Here is an 18,559-nt window from a genome sequence, read left to right on the forward strand (position 1 = left end):
GCTTGCTTGGTTTGTGAACAATTCTTATCATCCGGTTTGTATCTTTGATTCGTATGAACATTGGTTTGACTATGATGATGATTCACCGAGCCATGTCCGGCTAAACTCTTCGGTGATCATCTTAGGTGAATGTTTCTTGAACTTTTGTGTGTTTAATTTCTGAATTTCTAGAATGATAACTTGCGTTGCTTGAATATCATGGTGTATGTTTGATTGCTTGTAGTTTGTTAATCGATAGTGCAATTTCTAGTCTTAATCGTACGTTCTTGGTGCTGTTGGCAATCGAGATATCACAGGAAGGGTTAGGGTTGGTTATTGATTAATCGGTCATCGGGAAACAACCTCGCATTTATATAATCCGAGTACTTTGTCCCCTTTTATCACTTCAATCATCTATATACGAGTTATGTCTATGTAACTCTTTCTAGTTGGAATTACACACAATTGTTTAAAGAAACTGAAACCTAAGGTGATCATTGTTCTCTCCTAATTTGTTTTACAACCAACTTTGATTTGAATTAGTTTTTAATTTAGTTTTCTAAATCAACAATCCAAACTCTTGAATTTTAATTTCTGCAATTTAGTCTAATATTAGTTTAAGTACAAAGCTATACAATCAACACATCTTCCACATACTCCCTGAGTTCGATACCCTACTACCACTATCTATAGTTGTTTGGGGATTAAATTTGCGTGACCCACGACATCACGTCAAATTTTGGCGCCGCTGCCGGGGAGTAGTGCGCAACGTGTGTTAGTTTAATAGTTTTGTTTGTTATTTTCGGGTTTACGTTGGTTGTGTTTAGTGTGCAGGTACTTCAGGTGTATGCATACTAGAGGTTCTCACAGGTCATCACCGCTATCGTTTGATCCGGAAATTGAAAGAACGCTACGACAAAACAGAGTTTTAGTGCGAGAAAACAAAATCATTGGTTCACCCACTTCACCCATCACACCGAGAAACATCATGGCTGATTCTCAAATTCCACCTACAACCAGTCAATCATCCTCATCCTTTATACCTACTTCCACCCAACCATCACCAAACACTACATTACCTAATACCACCGCTGAATTTACACCATCCAATGTCACCCAACCAATCACCACTCAAACTGAGCCTACCATCACCTACAATCCATCCACCACAATCCCACCATTATCTCACTTCTTTCCCCCAACTACGGGTCAATCATCATCCACCTTCACAATTGCACCCAATTCAACTATCGTGCATACTACTTCATCTTTTAGACCACAACAACAACAATCGGGCTTTCAGTATTCGACCATCCCATTTGGGCAGACCTCGGGAATTCAAGGAGATGGTTATGATGAGGGATTTGAAGATTATGAGGGTTATGAAGATGATGGGTACGGTTATGGAGGTTATGGTGATCAAGGGGAGTTTGGGTATTTGCAAAGTCAATCTCAAGGGATGGCAAGTGTTGGTGGAATGCCACAACAACAAATTATACCACAACACATTCGGCCAAGACCACAAGGGCCAACAATACAACAACCTATTCCATTGCAACAAGTTCGGCCACAACATGTACAACAACAATTTAAAAGACCACCTCAGCGCCCACCGATGCGACAACAACAGTTTCAACAACCAATCGCACCACAAGGGCAAGTACCAAGGCCAAATGGTCCTATGATTCCAAGAGGTAGGTATGGTGTACCAAGGAGACACCTTAGAGAAAATGTGAGGGGCATTGAAGCACATTTTCGGCCGGTAATCACGCAAAACCCTTCACCGGTAGTCATTCCTCATAATGATCAAGGGCGAACATTTGAAGTAAGAACCAACTCTTTGCAAAGTTTACCGAAGTACAAGGGGTTGTCAACGGAGGAGCCGTATTTTCATTTAGAGGCTTATGACTCTATTTGCAACACTCTTGGGAGTCAAGGGTTTTCAGCCGACGATATCAAATTGGTTTTGTTCCAATTTTCCTTGGAAGATAAGGCGAAGAAGTGGTTCTACACGTTACCTTCGGCATCCATATATACATGGGGGGAGATGCAACAAACCTTCTTGGATGAGTTTTACACCGCCCAATAGACCAACGATGCAAGGAAGGGGTTGAGAAGCTTCCAACAACAACATGGTGAGATGTTTCATGAGGCATTCGAGCGTTTCAATATGATGATTAAGAATTGCCCTCATCATGGAATTGAATTGTGGGAGTTGATGAATGCCTTCCACGAGGGGTTGAGTGCCGAAGATGCACGTGATTTGATGTCTATTACCGGTGGGACCTTCGGAACAAATTATGAGAATGATGATTGGGAGTTTTTAGAAAGCATGGCAACTACATCAAAAATAAAAGCTCAAGCCTCGAGAAGAGCCCGACCGACCACTACCCGACCGCAAGTGCACGCCATAGATGATGGTAATGTTCAAACCACTAACCAAATATATGATGTTTGTGCTTTGTGTAATGAAATAGGTCATGCGGCTGAAAATTGCCAAGGGATGTTGGAAGGGCAATACGAGGAAGTCCATGCGGTTCAAGGTCAAGGTCAAGGAGGAGGTGGTAGGAACTACAACAACATGAATTCTAATACCTACCACCCCGGATTGAGGAACCATCCGAACTTTAGATATGGGAACCCTTCAAATCAAGCAAACCCAAATTTTCAAGGTAGCCAATGTAATTTTGGTTCACGGCCATCTTACAATAATCAAGGTGGATACCGAGGCGGAAATAACCAAGGTTATCAAAAGCAATACCAAACGGGTCAAGAACAAGGGGGGTCTTCGGGTGGAAACGAGGTGATGGAGATGCTAAAGAGCATGCAAATGGAGATGCAAAAACGGAACCAACTTGACGAAGTGCGAATGCAAAAAGATGAGGTTCGTGATAAAAGCATCCAATCACTAACAACCCAAATGGGTCAATTAGCAACCGATGTGGCGGAATTGAAGAAAGGAAAGGGTCAACTTCCAAGCGACACTAAGGTAAACCCTTCACATGGTTCGTCACGAGGTAATGTTAATATTAATCATGTTAGTGTTTTAAGAAGTGGGAAAGAATTTAAAGCCAATTTGTCACCCGAATTGGTTGAGGGGGTGGTTGAGGATATCACGGGAATTGAAAGTGATGATGAACTTTCACCGGTTAAACCAAAAGAAACAATTGTTAAAAAACCGGGTTTGGGTGAAAGTGAAAAGAATGAAAAAGTTGAGGGTGAACCGAGTCAAGTCCCATTCCCATTGGCCTTACTTGACCCGGGAAAGAAAAATTTTATTGTGTCTAGAGGTCCTCAAAAAGAGGAGATGTGGGATATGTTCAAACAAGTAAAAATAAATCTCCCACTCCTTGATGCAATAAAACAAGTCCCCGCTTATGCAAAATTCTTAAAAGAATTATGTACACAAAAAAGGCAAAACAAGAAGAAAGTGCCTAAGCGGGTGGATTTAACCGGGCAAGTGAGTGCGGTTTTAAATGGGGAGCTTCCTCCTAAGCTCCAAGATCCGGGCACGCCATTGATTAATGTACAAGTTGGTAATTTTCAAATGGCTAAGGCGTTGCTAGATCTCGGAGCCGGAGTTAGCATTTTACCGGGGGGCTTATATGACCAACATGACTTTGGTCCATTAGCAAGGGTGGAGACGACGGTTGTTTTGGCCGATTTGTCTCATAAGTTGCCTCGGGGTATGGTTCAAAACGTAATTGTAAAAATTGATGAGTTTTATTACCCGGTGGACTTCTTAGTTTTGGATTACTCATCGGCTGACCCTAAACAACAACAAAATATAATTTTGGGTCGGCCATTTTTAAGCACCGCACATGCTATTATTGATTGTAGATTTGGTACAGTTGATATGGCGTTTGGAAATCGAAAAATGCGTTTGAATGTTTTTACTAACAATTCTAATGCTAACGGTGTTGATGAGTGTTTCATGGCAGACATAGTAGATGGATGCAACCCGCATGAGTATGAGGAGGATGGTTTGGATATTTGCCTGTGTGACTTTTCTGAACAGGTACATGCTTATGCACTACGGGTTGAAGAGGAAGCACAAGATGCTATGGCAATGAAAGAAGGTAGACCACCATGGACCCACCAATTCGAGGGTCTACCGGTGGAGATCGATTCGGGTACAAAACCATCATTGGAGGAACCACCAAAGTTGGAGCTCAAGGACTTGCCTAGCCATTTGAAGTATGTATTTTTAGGGGATAATGACACTTTACCGGTCATTATTGCCTCTAATTTGGAGTTGGCACAAGAGCAAGCATTGATGGAGGTTTTAAAAGCGAACAAGGGTGCTATTGGATGGACGATTGCCGACCTCAAAAATTAGTCCATCCATTGTCATGCATAAAATCATCACGACCGAAGATGCCAAACCGACACGAGAAGCTCAAAGGCGGTTGAACCCGAACCTAAGGGAGGTAGTTAAAAAGGAGGTAATTAAATGGTTGGATGCGGGAATCATCTATCCGATTTCGGATAGTGCTTGGGTGAGTCCCACTCAAGTAGTGCCTAAGAAGGCCGGCATTCAAGTAGTCAAGGATGAAAGTGGTGAACAAATTGCCACCCGACCAGTTACCGGGTGGCGGGTGTGTATTGACTACCGAAAATTGAATGCCGCCACTTCTAAGGACCATTTCCCGCTACCTTTCATTGACCAAATTATTGAAAAATTGTCGGGTCAAAAATATTATTGCTTCTTAGATGGGTATTCGGGTTATAATCAAATCGCCATACACCCGGATGACCAACACAAGACCACCTTCACATGTCCATACAGCACCTTTGCGTTTAGCTGAATGCCATTTGGCTTGTGTAATGCTCCGGCAACTTTCCAACGATGTATGATGAGTATTTTCTCGGACATGGTTGGAGAGTCGCTCGAAGTATTTATGGATGATTTCTCCATTTTTGGCACTACTTTTGATGCTTGTCTCAACGAATTGCAAAAGGTTTTGAAAAGGTGCGTTGAGAAAAATTTAGTGCTAAGTTGGGAGAAAAGTCATTTCATGGTGCAAGAGGGCATTGTGTTGGGGCACGTGATTTCGGAAAGGGGATGGAGGTGGATAAGGCAAAGATACGGGTAATATCATCTTTGCCACCTCCTAAAAATGTTAAGGGTGTAAGGTCATTCTTGGGACACGCGGGTTTTTATCGACGTTTCATTAAGGGTTTTAGTGTTATCACCAAACCCTTATGCAATTTGTTATTAAAAGATGTCCCGTTTGATTTTACTAACGAGTGTATGCAAGCTTTCACTGTTTTGAAGGAACACTTGGTCAAGGCGCCTATCTTGCAACCACCCGATTGGTCAAAGCCGTTCGAGATAATGTGTGATGCGAGCGATACCACTATTGGTGCAGTTTTGGGTCAACGGGTTGACAAGAAACCGGTGGTTATTTACTATGCAAGCAAAACTTTATCCGAAGCGCAACTTAACTACACCACAACCGAGAAGGAATTACTAGCGGTGGTGTATGCTTTGGATAAGTTTCGCTCGTATATATGGGGAAGCAAGGTAGTGGTTTATTCGGATCATAGTGCGGTCCGGTACTTGATGGAGAAAAAGGATGCGAAGCCACGTTTGATTCGGTGGGTCTTATTATTATAAGAGTTCGATCTAGAGATCCGAGACAAGAAGGGAAGTGAGAATGTAGTAGCGGATCATTTGTCTTGGATTCCGGTGGAGGGGACCGATGATGTGAGTGAAATCAATGAAAGTTTCCCCGATGAGCAACTTTTAGCCGTTTCCACTTTCGTTGCACCATGGTACGCTCATTATGTCAACTATTTAGCCACGGGTGCCATTCCAACTCATTGGACCAAAAAGCGTCGACAACAATTTATGGTCCAAGTGAAGCAATACATTTGGGATGAGCCGGATCTCTTCAAGATCGGATCGGATCAAGTTATACGGAGGTGTGTGCCCGAGACGGAAGTGTTGGAAATCTTAACTCATGCCCATTCGTCCGCTTGCGGGGGTCATTTTAGTGGGCATAAAACAGGCTATCGGGTACTTTCTTGTGGGTTTTATTGGCCCACTATTTTCAAGGATGCAATTGAGTTCGACCGAAATTGTATAAATTGCCAAAAGATGGGTAGCATATCGAAGAGGGATGAGATGCCACTACAACCAATCTTGGTTGTAGAGATATTTGATGTATGGGGTATAGATTTTATGGGTCCGTTCCCGAATTCGAATGGTTTTCTTTACATTCTTGTGGCGGTGGATTATGTCTCGAAGTGGATTGAGGCTATTGCAACACGAACGAACGACCACTCGGTTGTTTGTAAATTTGTTCAATCCAACATCTTCTCTCGCTTTGGAATCCCGCGGGTTATTATAATTGATGGTGGTTCACATTTCAAGAACTTCAACTTTGGAAAATTACTGAAAAGGTATAGCGTGAACCACCGAGTCGCCACACCTTATCATCCGCAAACGAGTGGACAAGTCGAAGTGTCCAACCATCAAATCAAAGAGATCCTCATGAAGACGGTAAGAACGGATAGAAAGGATTGGTCGAGCAAGTTAGATGATGCTTTGTGGGCGTACCGTACGGCCTACAAGACTCCTATTGGCACAACACCTTACCGGATGGTGTATGGTAAGGGTTGTCACTTGCCAATGGAGTTGGCGAATCGGGCACATTGGGCGATCAAGACAGTCAACGCGGATTACGATGAGGCGGGTAAGTTGAGAAAGTTGCAATTGAGCGAGATAGAAGAGATTCGAGATGAGGCGTACGAATGTGCATCGGCTTATAAGGATAAACTAAAGAAAGTGCATGATGCGAAATTGCGCAAGAAAACGTTCGAAGTGGGGCAGAAAGTTTGGTTGTACAACTCACGATTGAAGATGTTCGCGGGCAAGCTTAAAAGCAAATGGATGGGTCCGTATGTTATTCGAAGAGTTGGGCGATTTGGTGATGTAGACATCCAGGACGAGCAAACATTGAAACAACAAACGGTGAACGGTCACCGCTTGAAGCCGTACTTGGAGGGAAATGACATCAACAACTTGGAGCTTGACAAAGCGGGCTACATCTTACGCCCGGTCGATGAGGAACAACCATGAGAGGCCCAGGTTTGGTGGTAGTGTACATAGTAGTATTTTGTTTTGTTTTGTTTTGTATAATTGCACAATTGCCATAGTTCCTCGAAGACCGTGTTCGAAACAAGTGTGGGGATGTTCGGGTCACGAATTGCTCTTACATTGTGTTGAGGACAACACGGGATTTTTGAGGGGGTAGGGTAATTTTTACAAGTTTTTGAAAAAATTAAAAAACATAAAAAGATCGAAAAGATTAAAAAATCTAAAAATTTTTCACATAAAACCTCAATTTTTGGCAAAGAAGGGATGCCCAGAGTTCACCGTAAATTACGGTCATACCGTAATTTACGGTGGTTGTTCAAATGTGTTGGGCTTTACGGTAAAATTCTACTGAGTTACGGCGGAGATTTGATGTTTAGTGTTCACCGTAAATTACGGTCATACCGTAATTTACGGTGGAAGTTGGAAATGATTTGGGTTTTACGGTAGAAGTCTACTGTGTTACGGTGCAAAAATTGATGTTCAGGTCTCACCGTAATTTACGGTGAGACCGTAAATTACGGTACGCAGGAAATTGGTGTCGGTCGTTTGGGGTTCCGCAAATAAAAAAAAAAGAAAAAAAAATATAATAAACAACATCACGTGACTTTAACCCCAGCCACATATTCTTTACATTCCACACTCTTCCATCACCATCATCTCTCTCTCAAACAAACCCACAAACCTCCATAGCTTCTTCTACCTTCAATCTTTCATAAATCCTTCAATTTTTGTCCAAATCAAGTGGAATTTTGGTCTAACTTGACTAATTTTTCACAAGATTGTTGATTTTGATGAAAGATCTCTGAGAAAACGCACTTTTAGGGCCCGAATTTGAAACCCTAGTTCGAGATTATTTGGGGGTTTTTGGAGTTTTCGGTTTCACAAGCACTCTTGCATCTTGAAAGCTTATTGTTAAGATATGATTATGAAATTGCTTATTTGAACATGGTTTTGGTTGTAGATGTAGGATTTGTGGTTAAAGTAGTGAACTTTTGGGATGTTCTACATTGTAGAGACATCATGCCCAATTTTTGAAAAATTTTTGAGATACTTTTGGTTCACTAACATCTACAACCATGATAACAAGCAAGTGTGGGGATGATTTTGAAGAGAGGGTTTAATTTGGTGTTTGCTTTTGTTGCTTGTTTCATGTGTGTAGGAAATGGCTAGGACAAAGGAACAAGCGGGTTCAAGTTCGTCTTCATCAAAAGGCAAGGGCAAACAAAAGGAGCAACCACCAAGGAAGAGGCAATATATGGGTAGGGTTAGTGAAAGCGAAAGTGAAGGCGAAGAAGAGATGGAGTTAGACCCGAGTGAAAAGCCGGTATGGAACTCGGGGTCTTTGGATGATCAACCCGAGATTTGGTAGCCAACACTTTACAATGATTGCATGAATAAGTTGAAAAACAAGGCAGTCGCGTTTATTTGTGAGAAAGAAGTTGATGAGCCCCAATTTGGCCAGTTCGGGGTGTTTGCTAAGTTTCGCGCTTTAGGTTGGGAAGGGGCGCTTAAATGCTTCGACAAAGACAAGAGTAACCTGTTTATGACAGAGATTCAAGAGTGGATGGCAACCTTACAATGTCACAATTTTAACAAGCCATCACAGATGAAGTTGATCGGGAAGGTACATGGGGTACCGGTGGAGATGTCATTCGACACGTTGAAGAGGCTGGGGAAGTATGACAGTCTCCCGGCTAAGGAGTAAATGATTCCCACACTTGATGACCTATTGCTTAAACCGGAAAAGCATGTGAGATGGAATGACATGTTGGCAGCATTGTTTTTGCCCGGTAGATACAGTGGTGTTCTATACCGGAAGAACTTGAAGATTGAAGCTAAATTGTTGCATACAATCTGCCTTCTCATTGTCATTCCAAGAAGGGGAGACAAAGAACAGGTGAGGTACCCAGAGATACCCGTTCTTTATTCGTTGATGCATGGGTCCCCACGCTTCCCGATACGTTACCTTATCATGCACCACTTATGGATCTGCCGGAACAAATATGGAAGAGACATCGTCCCGTATTGTCGCATAATTACGGGTTTGATGAAACAACAGAAAGCGCTAACATCCGAAGACCGAGGTTTGACAAAAAGGCACCAGCCTTTTACATTGGATAGGTTGGGGAATGTTTGGACGTATACTCAGTCGGAACGTTATCATAAGTTGAAATCTGAAGGTCAAAGGTGGAGGGCATTAAAGTTGGGTGCAAAAGAGTGGTTACCGGGAGAGCCGGATGAGCCGGAAAGTGATGAAGAATTGGTTCCGAGTGGGGACGAGGATTATGCGGACGAGCCGCATGGTGGTGTAAATGTTGGTCTAGGGGGTTTTGGTGGAGGTCATGGTGGTATGTTCTACGACTATGCGCAGCAACCTTATGAGCCGGGGTGGGCTTATAGTGGTACAATGCAAGAGGTGATTGAAAGTCAACGTCCGCCGGCATCTATTTTTGATACATGGTCGGGGTCGGAGAGGACGTTGTATGATCAAAACACGAGGAATAGTGCAAGCATAGAGCGGTCGTTAAAACATAGCTTCGATCGCCATGAGGCATGGAACCGTACCTTCGCATATTCTCGAGAGGTGGATACTAATAATAGATATCATGATGATCAAATGAGGCGGATGCATGCGGATTGGCATGCCGGAAGGCCGGTTGTTGAGGATCCACAACATGTGGACTATGCTTCATTTCCGCCTTATGATGGTAGCATTTCATATCCGACTCCACCACTCCACCATTCTCAATGGCTTGACCCAAGGCAACAGGAGGGAGCGCAACAACAAGCAGGGAGTAGCAGCGGCGCATTCGGATTTGGAGAGTGGAATGATATGATGTCATCCATCTTTGGACCTCCAGGACCGCGCTACTATTAATCAGGTGGTATTCTCTCTTGTGTATAGTTTGTACATATGTTTGGTTTTATGTTGGTTATGGTTGGGAGGATGGGTGGTGTTTGATTATGTGGTTGATTGTTGGGTTGGTGTTTGTTGGTGGTGTCATGTTTAAAAAAGAAGAAAAAACATAAAAAAAAATATAAAATGAAAAATACAAAAAGAAATTTGGGGTTTGAGAAAAAAGCTTTTGTTGATGTTGATTGGGTTAGTGATCAAAGCCTCCCAAAGCCATACATTGGGGTCAATGTATCCCAAGTGTGGGGATGGGGGGAAATTTTTGGAGTTTAAAAATTTTTGAGCCAAGCGAAATGATGTGAAATTTTGAATGCCCTAATTTAGCCCCAAGTTGATGCACCGGCAACCCTTGATACCTTTTTCGTTCTTGGTGAGAGTTGTAGCCACACTTGTACATAAATAATTGTCTTTGATGAGAGTGGCTATGGGTGGGGGTGCATTAGAACTTGTGCTTGAATGCGGTTTGAGTCCTTAGTTGAGCATGAATGTAGAAAGGATAAGGGCATTTAGGTAGCCTCGTCGTTGGTGTGAGCGAGTGTGGGATTTGGGGGGTTGGACCTCATAAGTATATATATGAGCATGGTAGTGAGAGGGGCGGGGGTTTGGACATTTAGTTGCCCATTTTGTGCCTTTAAAGCTTATCATTTGTTCCCCCTAGCTACTTACTTAAAAAAATTTACCCAAATTTGGCCCGGTCTTATAGTGTTTTGTGATAGTAGTAGTAGTTTGCTAGTTTGAAGAAAATATGGTTAATGCGTTATTGTTTAGTTGTTTGCCTAGTTTTGAAAAAAAATCAGAAAAGAAAGAAAAAAAAAAGAAAAAAAAAGAAAAGCAATGAAAAAAAAAGAGAAGTTTATTGTCTTGTATATAGTAGTTAAGTTTGTTTGTTTGTTTGCTATGTTTGTAATAAAAAGACCGGGCCGAATTTTCGCCACTTCATATATATTCCATTCCCTACCTATACACCTAGCCGCGTTACAACCTTGAAGTCCCTTTGATTTGCATTCATGTTTGACCCATTTTAGGAGAATGATCGATTTAGGTACAAGCTTATGATTGTGCATCCACCCGTTTGCCTAGTGTGTGTCTAGCTTATCTTTGCTAGTTTTCACTTGTAGCCGAGAGGAGAGAATTTGAGAGGGGTGCATTGCTTGGGTGTTAAAGAGGGGTTGGTAAAGAGATTGCATGTTTGCTTGGTTTAATTTGATCACTTGTTTTGAAATCATTTTGATGAGTTGCTTGGGACAAGCAACGGTTAAGTGTGGGGATGTGACGGGTGGTCCTTTGGACAACCCTTAAGCATGTTAAAAGATGTAATAATCCTCCACTTAATCGTGTAATTATCTTGAATTAGATAACTACCGTTGCTTATGTTTCAGGTGCATTTCGGGGGCTAAGAGATGGATTAAATGCAGCTTTGGAGGCTTTGGTGATGAACGGGTCAAGCGTGGAACAAGAGACGAAAGAAAGAAGAACATTCAGGTCATCACCGTAAATTACGGTCCCACCGTAATTTACGGTGGACCTGAAAATCAAATGGTTCCCACCGTAGCACAGACTATTCTCACCGTAACACTTTCATGTTCACCGTAAATTACGGTGATGCCGTAATTTACGGTGGAGTCTGCGAGAAAAACTTGTAACTGCCACTTTTAAGTTAGTTTTGGGGTGTCTTTCCATTATCTCTCATCATTGGACGGTTTTGGATCATCATTGGGGCGATTTTTGGCTGCTTGCTTGGTTTGTGAACAATTCTTATCATCCGGTTTGTATCTTTGATTCGTATGAACATTGGTTTGACTATGATGATGATTCACCGAGCCATGTCCGGCTAAACTCTTCGGTGATCATCTTAGGTGAATGTTTCTTGAACTTTTGTGTGTTTAATTTCTGAATTTCTAGAATGATAACTTGCGTTGCTTGAATATCATGGTGTATGTTTGATTGCTTGTAGTTTGTTAATCGATAGTGCAATTTCTAGTCTTAATCGTACGTTCTTGGTGCCGTTGGCAATCGAGATATCACGGGAAGGGTTAGGGTTAGTTATTGATTAATCGATCATCGGGAAACAACCTCGCGTTTATATAATCCGAGTACTTTGTCCCCTTTTATCACTTCAATCATCTATATACGAGTTATGTCTATGTAACTCTTTCTAGTTAGAATTACACACAATTGTTTAAAGAAACTGAAACCTAAGGTGATCATTGTTCTCTCCTAATTTGTTTTACAACCAACTTTGATTTGAATTAGTTTTTAATTTAGTTTTCTAAATCAACAATCCAAACTCTTGAATTTTAATTTCTGCAATTTAGTCTAATATTAGTTTAAGTACAAAGCTATACAATCAACACATCTTCCACATACTCCCTGAGTTCGATACCCTACTACCACTATCTATAGTTGTTTGGGGATTAAATTTGCGTGACCCACGACATCACGTCAGCTCTACATCCAGTCATGTGCCTGGAGCCTCCACTATCTACATACCAAAGACTATATAAGCATGCAGAAACTCCCTGCACATCAAGTAAATAATTACTTCAGCGGGGTCTACAAAGCCAATAAGGCTTTGGATGGGGTCTCAACAGTGTCTGTGTCAAGTTCAGGTGGATGGACAATGGTTAGCTCAGGTGTTTGGACAGTTTTGGAACTATTTTTCTCTAACCACTGTTGGGGGTCCTGTCCTAGCATCTGCTGGTACCCAAAGGGATGCCTGATCACTCTTGGTTTAGAAGGCTTTTTGTAAACCTCATAAACATGTGGGACCCTTGGGTATGGTGGTTGACCTTTACCTCTTCGGTATTGGTTTGCAAGGGGTGCATCAGTCACCTGAACTTCTCTTTTAACAGAGGTTTGGGTCAGCTGTTTTGTAATAGCTGTTTGAACTGCAACAAACAGTGGTTGTTTCTTGACTTGTGGTTTTGATGAACTCATTGGTGTTTGTACTGCAACAAACAGAGGTTTGGACTGCAACAAACAGAGGTTTGGGTCAGCTGTTTTGTAATAGCTGTTTGAACTGCAACAAACAGAGGTTTGGGTCAGCTGTTTTGTACTCTTCCTTTTTGACCTCAAATGATTTCATGTACACACACTGCTGAGTAGAATGGTTTGTTTTACCACAGATGGTGCAACTACTTGAAGGCATAATGGTACTTGTTTTGTTAAGATCATAAGCTTTTAAATGAAAACAATCTTTGGTCAAGTGATTTTTCTTTTCAGAAAAGTCACAAAACAAGTTTTTTATCTTTTCTCTTTTCTTCCTCTTTTAAGACTCCTTTGCAACAGAGTTTTGAACTACTGTTGGGATGTCCTTAAGAGGAATGACCTTGGTCTTTGGAGCTTTGACACCATCTATGGTGGTGAAATCCATGAGATTAAAGTTTTCAAGAATGTCACACTCATCAGACCATGTGGGTTTGAATTGGTATTTCTCAATCTCCTCAAAAGTTGAAGACCCCACAGATCTTTCCAAAGTGATTTTGTTACCAAGTTTGTCAGTTATTTTAACTTCTTGGCCATTCTTGTTTGTGGGTATTATTTCAACAGATCCAGTTTGATTTGCAACATAATCTCATAACCTTTGCAGGATTCCACCCATTTTTCACGAGTGATTTGGGTGGTTTCCAACTCCTTTTTACAGACTTGATATTTTTCTATCATAGTCTGAAGTGGTCCTTGGTTATGTTATGCTCTTGTTTAAGACTGTAGATTTCATTATCCTTTTCAGCCAATTTGATTTTTAATTCTTTTAAAGACTTTTCAAATTGAACTTCATCATTTAACACTCTATCCCTAAGGTTTTCATTCACCTCTTTGATGTTAGCAAATGCTATGATGCATTTGTCTGAACAAAGGTTTTTAAGAACCTGAGATGATACCTTAGCTGCAACCATCATGGTACATACAGTGGTTCCAACAGGGGTTCTGAATTTTCTCCCAACAGTATTTCACCAGCAACAGCAGTAACCACTGCTTCAGCAATTTCATCCATTGTTTCAGCATTTGACTGTCCTTCATCAGCTTCCAGCCCTTCTGGTATTGACTCTAATGCTACAAAACAGAATTCATCACTAGCAATATCATCATTAGCATATAGAGCAAAATTTTCATCTCCTAATTCATCGGGTAAGCTGCTACAGTCAACAAAGCCTTGTGTGAAAAAACTTTGTTGATCTGGTTGAACCACTATTGGTGCAGCTTGTTGAGATGCAACTGGTTGCACTTGAACTGAGGGACAGGGGCTTGGACATACTGAATTTGAGGAACAGTGGCTTGGACATACTGCACAGGAACAGGGGTTCCAGGATTTGCATAGTGAGAAGTGTTTACATGGGCAGCAGGGGTATAATGGGAATACTACACATTATTTTGGTTATTTTGTGGTCTTGGGCTAGGGTGTGTGATAATTGGTCCACTGTTTTGACTCCTACATTCCCTAGCAAAGTGACCTAACCTGTGGCACTTGTAGCATTTGATTTTTGACTTATCCAACCCTACTTCTAGATTCCCATGCAACCCTGAGAATTTTCTCCCTGTCCTTTTGTAAAACTTGCTGGTTCTAACACTCAGCAGTGCAAGTTGGTGTAATATGTCCATTTCCTCTAAATCAGTAGGATCAAAATGCTGGAGATCATTGAGTTCAATGCACAGATTGTCAAATTTTGGCTTTCTCCATTTGCTGTGAAAGCATAATTGGATGAGTGAGAATCAGAGTTAAAATTTCCACCAGCTGTTATGTCAATAAAGTGATCATAAATCTGATCCTTACTACTACCAGATTCTTCCTGACCCAAAAGAGCTGTGTTGACAAATGAATAATCATCTACAACTTTCCCAGACTCTTGCAACTTCTTTTTCTGGTTCAACTCCCCTTCATAGGTCAGGAGTCTACCATGAAGTTGGGTCACGGTCAGATCTTTGAACCCAACTAAATTCCTGCTTACAAAAGGAATTGTATCCCATTTATCAGGAAGTGACCTAAGAAACCTGCTATTTTGTGTTGCATTTGCAAATTCAACATTAACAAGTTTTAGTTCACTTATGAGACAACTAAATCGCTCAAACTGTTGAGTTAGTGATTCACCCTTAATGTGACAAAAGGTTTCATACTGTTGATTCAAAGTTTTCCTGTTATTTTCAATCACTTCATTAGTCCCCCCAAACTATTCCTTCAGAGTATCCCACAATTCCTTGGCACTATTACAATGTAACAGCCCAGCATAAAATTCATTTGGTAGTACGAATGCAACGATGCTGAATGCCTTGGCATCTAGTTCAATTTTCTGAAAGTCCTGGTCAGTATAATTCTCAATTTTCTTAGGAATAAAGACCTTTAGATCCTCAGCACTCGGCACCATAGGAACATGTGGTCCAAAGATAACCGACTTCTAACATCCGGTATTTTGTTGAGCTAGGATGTGACCCATCCTTCTCTGCAAGATGTTGTATTTAGATCTCTTCAACATAGGTGGTTTGAAGAGTGAACCGATGTTATTATTAACATCCTGTGATTGTGACGTCATCATGGTTGTTTTACAGGTACTAATTAATCAACTCTGCTCGTGATTAAACCTTACTCTGTTTTTCAACAAAACGAACAATAAAAAGTATCAACGATTTTGAGCTGAACTTTTACGTCAAAAGATCAAATTTGACTGTCCTAGCTCAGATACCAATTGTTAGGATCTGAGTTTGATAAGATTGTGTTTGTTTAATTAAAATGAAGATGAATGATAAACAATTACAGTGGAATCATATGAATAAACTTTCAACACAATCAAAGAGAGAACAATTTTCAGCAAACATGTTTATAATAAAGTCGAATGATTGTATTTAGTTACAATAATCAAAATTACTGCATGCATGCACAAAGTCCCCCCCTCAGCCTGAGCTCACAATGCTTTGTTCGTACAGAATGACTTGGTGAAGAAAGAGCTAATAGAACAGTACAGGGTACTATTCTATTTATAGTACAGAACAAACCACTGAGGCATCTTTGTTGACGTCACCATGAAAGTGACATCCAACCTCCTAACAACCTCTATCCACTGACTATTACAAATACATTTCTATCTAACAACTGATTACAATGAATAAATACAAATACTAGTCTAACTGGTGCTTCTTCATTCCACTGCTTTAGTCCCAGCCGTGCTTTGTGTCTTCAGCAGTACTTGAACCATAGCATCTAATTGACTCATCAGTGTTTGGTCTTCAGCAGTCTTTAATGATCAGCAGTCATTTGTAGGAGGCAGTACTTAGAAGTCATCAGATGTTAGGCCACATTCAAGGAAGAAGACTGATGCAAACAACTGCTTATTTTGAATCCACTGATCTGATCCAGTTTTGGCTTTAATCAAACTGTTCCTTTGTAGGGTTCAATCCCAACAAAAACAAAGAGAGATCATTATGAGGTAGTTTATACATTCCCTAAACTATTTAAGGGAGTTAATAAACTTTTGGTCTACTTTAATAACGAGTGATATGAGCCAAAGACTGTTTAGTTAATTAATGGCTTCCAATAATGTTACTCGTATGAAAGAGAAGTAAAGTAGCTTCGAATGGGATTGTGGTAGCACGATGTTTAAAGGATTTTTTAACTGAAATAGTGCCAATATCAAGCATGTAATCAAAACTAATGTTGGCTCTTAAAATATCTCACAAATAATCCCAATGCCAATATGGATGGCGATTTTTGTTGAAAGTTGTAGCCTGTTCAGCTTTTCTGATGAACTTGCAGGCTTTTAAAGGGAATTTGCAGGTCCTAATCATAGCCCAGGAAGCTTATCACTGAACTTTATCTTATCACCAATACAAATGGCGAATTCCTGCATCTTTTGCCAATACAAATGGCGAATTCCTGCATCATTGATCCGTACCTTATCAGCCAATATGAATGGCGAATTGTTAGGATCGGAGGCACTCATGATTGTGTTTGTTTGTATAAATTGAACATTCAGAATATATGAAATGATGTAAAGTGCATCGGAAATGGATACAAACTTTGTAAACACAAACAAAGAAGAGATTAGTATGTTAAACACTTGTTTTACTTTGAGTCGAATGATTACAATGAAAATCATAAGATTACAAGCATGCTTACAATACTAAGCTCCCCCTCAGCCTGATACCTCAAGGTTGGTTGCACAAGATGAAAGGATTGGACTGAAGAAGAAGAATCCACTCAGTCAATCAAATGTAACAGTACAGAGTACTGTTCCATTTATAGGCAGTCCAAACCACTGAAGCATCTCAGCTAACGTCACCATGAAAGTGACATCTAACAACCTAACAAACTCTATCTACTGATCTATACAACTACTGCTTTTGCTAACTACTGATATTACATTGTATTACATGAGATAAATATAAATTGCTGCTGCATCCTTCCACTGCTGTGAACCCAGCAGTACCTGTCATGATCAGTAGTGCTTGAACCAAGGCAGTAGATTGAGCAACATAGCTTTTAGTCTTCATCAGTCCTTGTGTAGAATCAGCAGTTGTAGGTCAGCAGATGTTTTATAGAAGCAGTACTTTGGAGCATATCAGATGTTTGAGCCACATTCAAGGGGAAAGTTTATAATAAACTGCTGCTTATGATGAATCCACTGTTGTGAACCAGTTTTGGCTTTACATCATCTGTTCATCTGTAGGGTTCAATCCCAAGAATCTCCCCCTGGAACAGATGATGCCAAAACACTTCATTATTCAGGATCTTTATTGACTCATCAATAATTCCCTAACTTGTCCTTTGAATTGTAATTCAAAGTTCATGGAATCTGTGTCATCCTCATCCCTGCACAGTGTAAACTCAAGGAGATCTTGCAAATCTTCAACACCCAGGCCAAGTGCTGTTTCCCTTGATATATGCTTCACTTCACCATTGGACCTGAGCAAAGTCAATACGTGGGTCTTTTGATCAGACATCCACTTTAGTATTTTTGAATCCAATGGGTTTCGTGGGAGAGGTTTATTTAAAAAGATGAGTTTGGAGATTGAGGCCTAGTGATGACAACTTTGAGCAGTGTCTTAAGATTTTGCTGTTTTATGTAGTTCTGCTCTACGTGTCTGAAGAACCATCTTCAAGATATATTCTTCTCAAGCATGGTCTTCTTTTGATATATCTGCATCCATCTGCTTTGTTTCCTTCTTTGATGAAGGATGGCAGAAGGTGGTGTTTGTGGTGGTGTGGTATTGGTGGCATTTGTTTGGGTGACATATGTTGTTAATGGTGGAGGTGTAAGTGATTTTGTGGGAACAGAAGTTGTGGTTGAAGTAGTAACCGGCTTAGTTTTAAAAGCTATGGTGGTTGATTGCCTTGTTTTTCTAACAGGACTCTTCTTTAATGAAGTACCAACGTCTTCTTTTTCTTTTTGCAGAACTATCTTTTTCTCAACCAAAGCTCTGCTCTCATCCCTTACCCTTTTAATATCAACAGTGGTTTTGAGACCAGCTGAATTGACTAGACTTTGAACGATCCTCATTTGTGTATCTTCATCATCTGCTTGAATTTTCAGGGTTCCATCACCTCCCTTTTCCTTTTCTTTGACAGAAGTTTC

General features: G+C 40.8%; 1 non-coding gene across 1 annotated transcript; it reads right to left on the minus strand.

Moving 5' to 3' along the window:
- Positions 1-2,075: 2,075 nt before the first annotated feature.
- LOC118480641 lies at positions 2,076-2,181 on the minus strand. Its single transcript, XR_004863621.1, has one exon. It is a non-coding gene; the product is annotated as a small nucleolar RNA R71 (small nucleolar RNA).
- Positions 2,182-18,559: the final 16,378 nt, after the last annotated feature.

The sequence above is a fragment of the Helianthus annuus genome, chromosome 7, assembly GCF_002127325.2.
Source record: "Helianthus annuus cultivar XRQ/B chromosome 7, HanXRQr2.0-SUNRISE, whole genome shotgun sequence".
Lineage (NCBI taxonomy): Eukaryota > Viridiplantae > Streptophyta > Magnoliopsida > Asterales > Asteraceae > Helianthus > Helianthus annuus.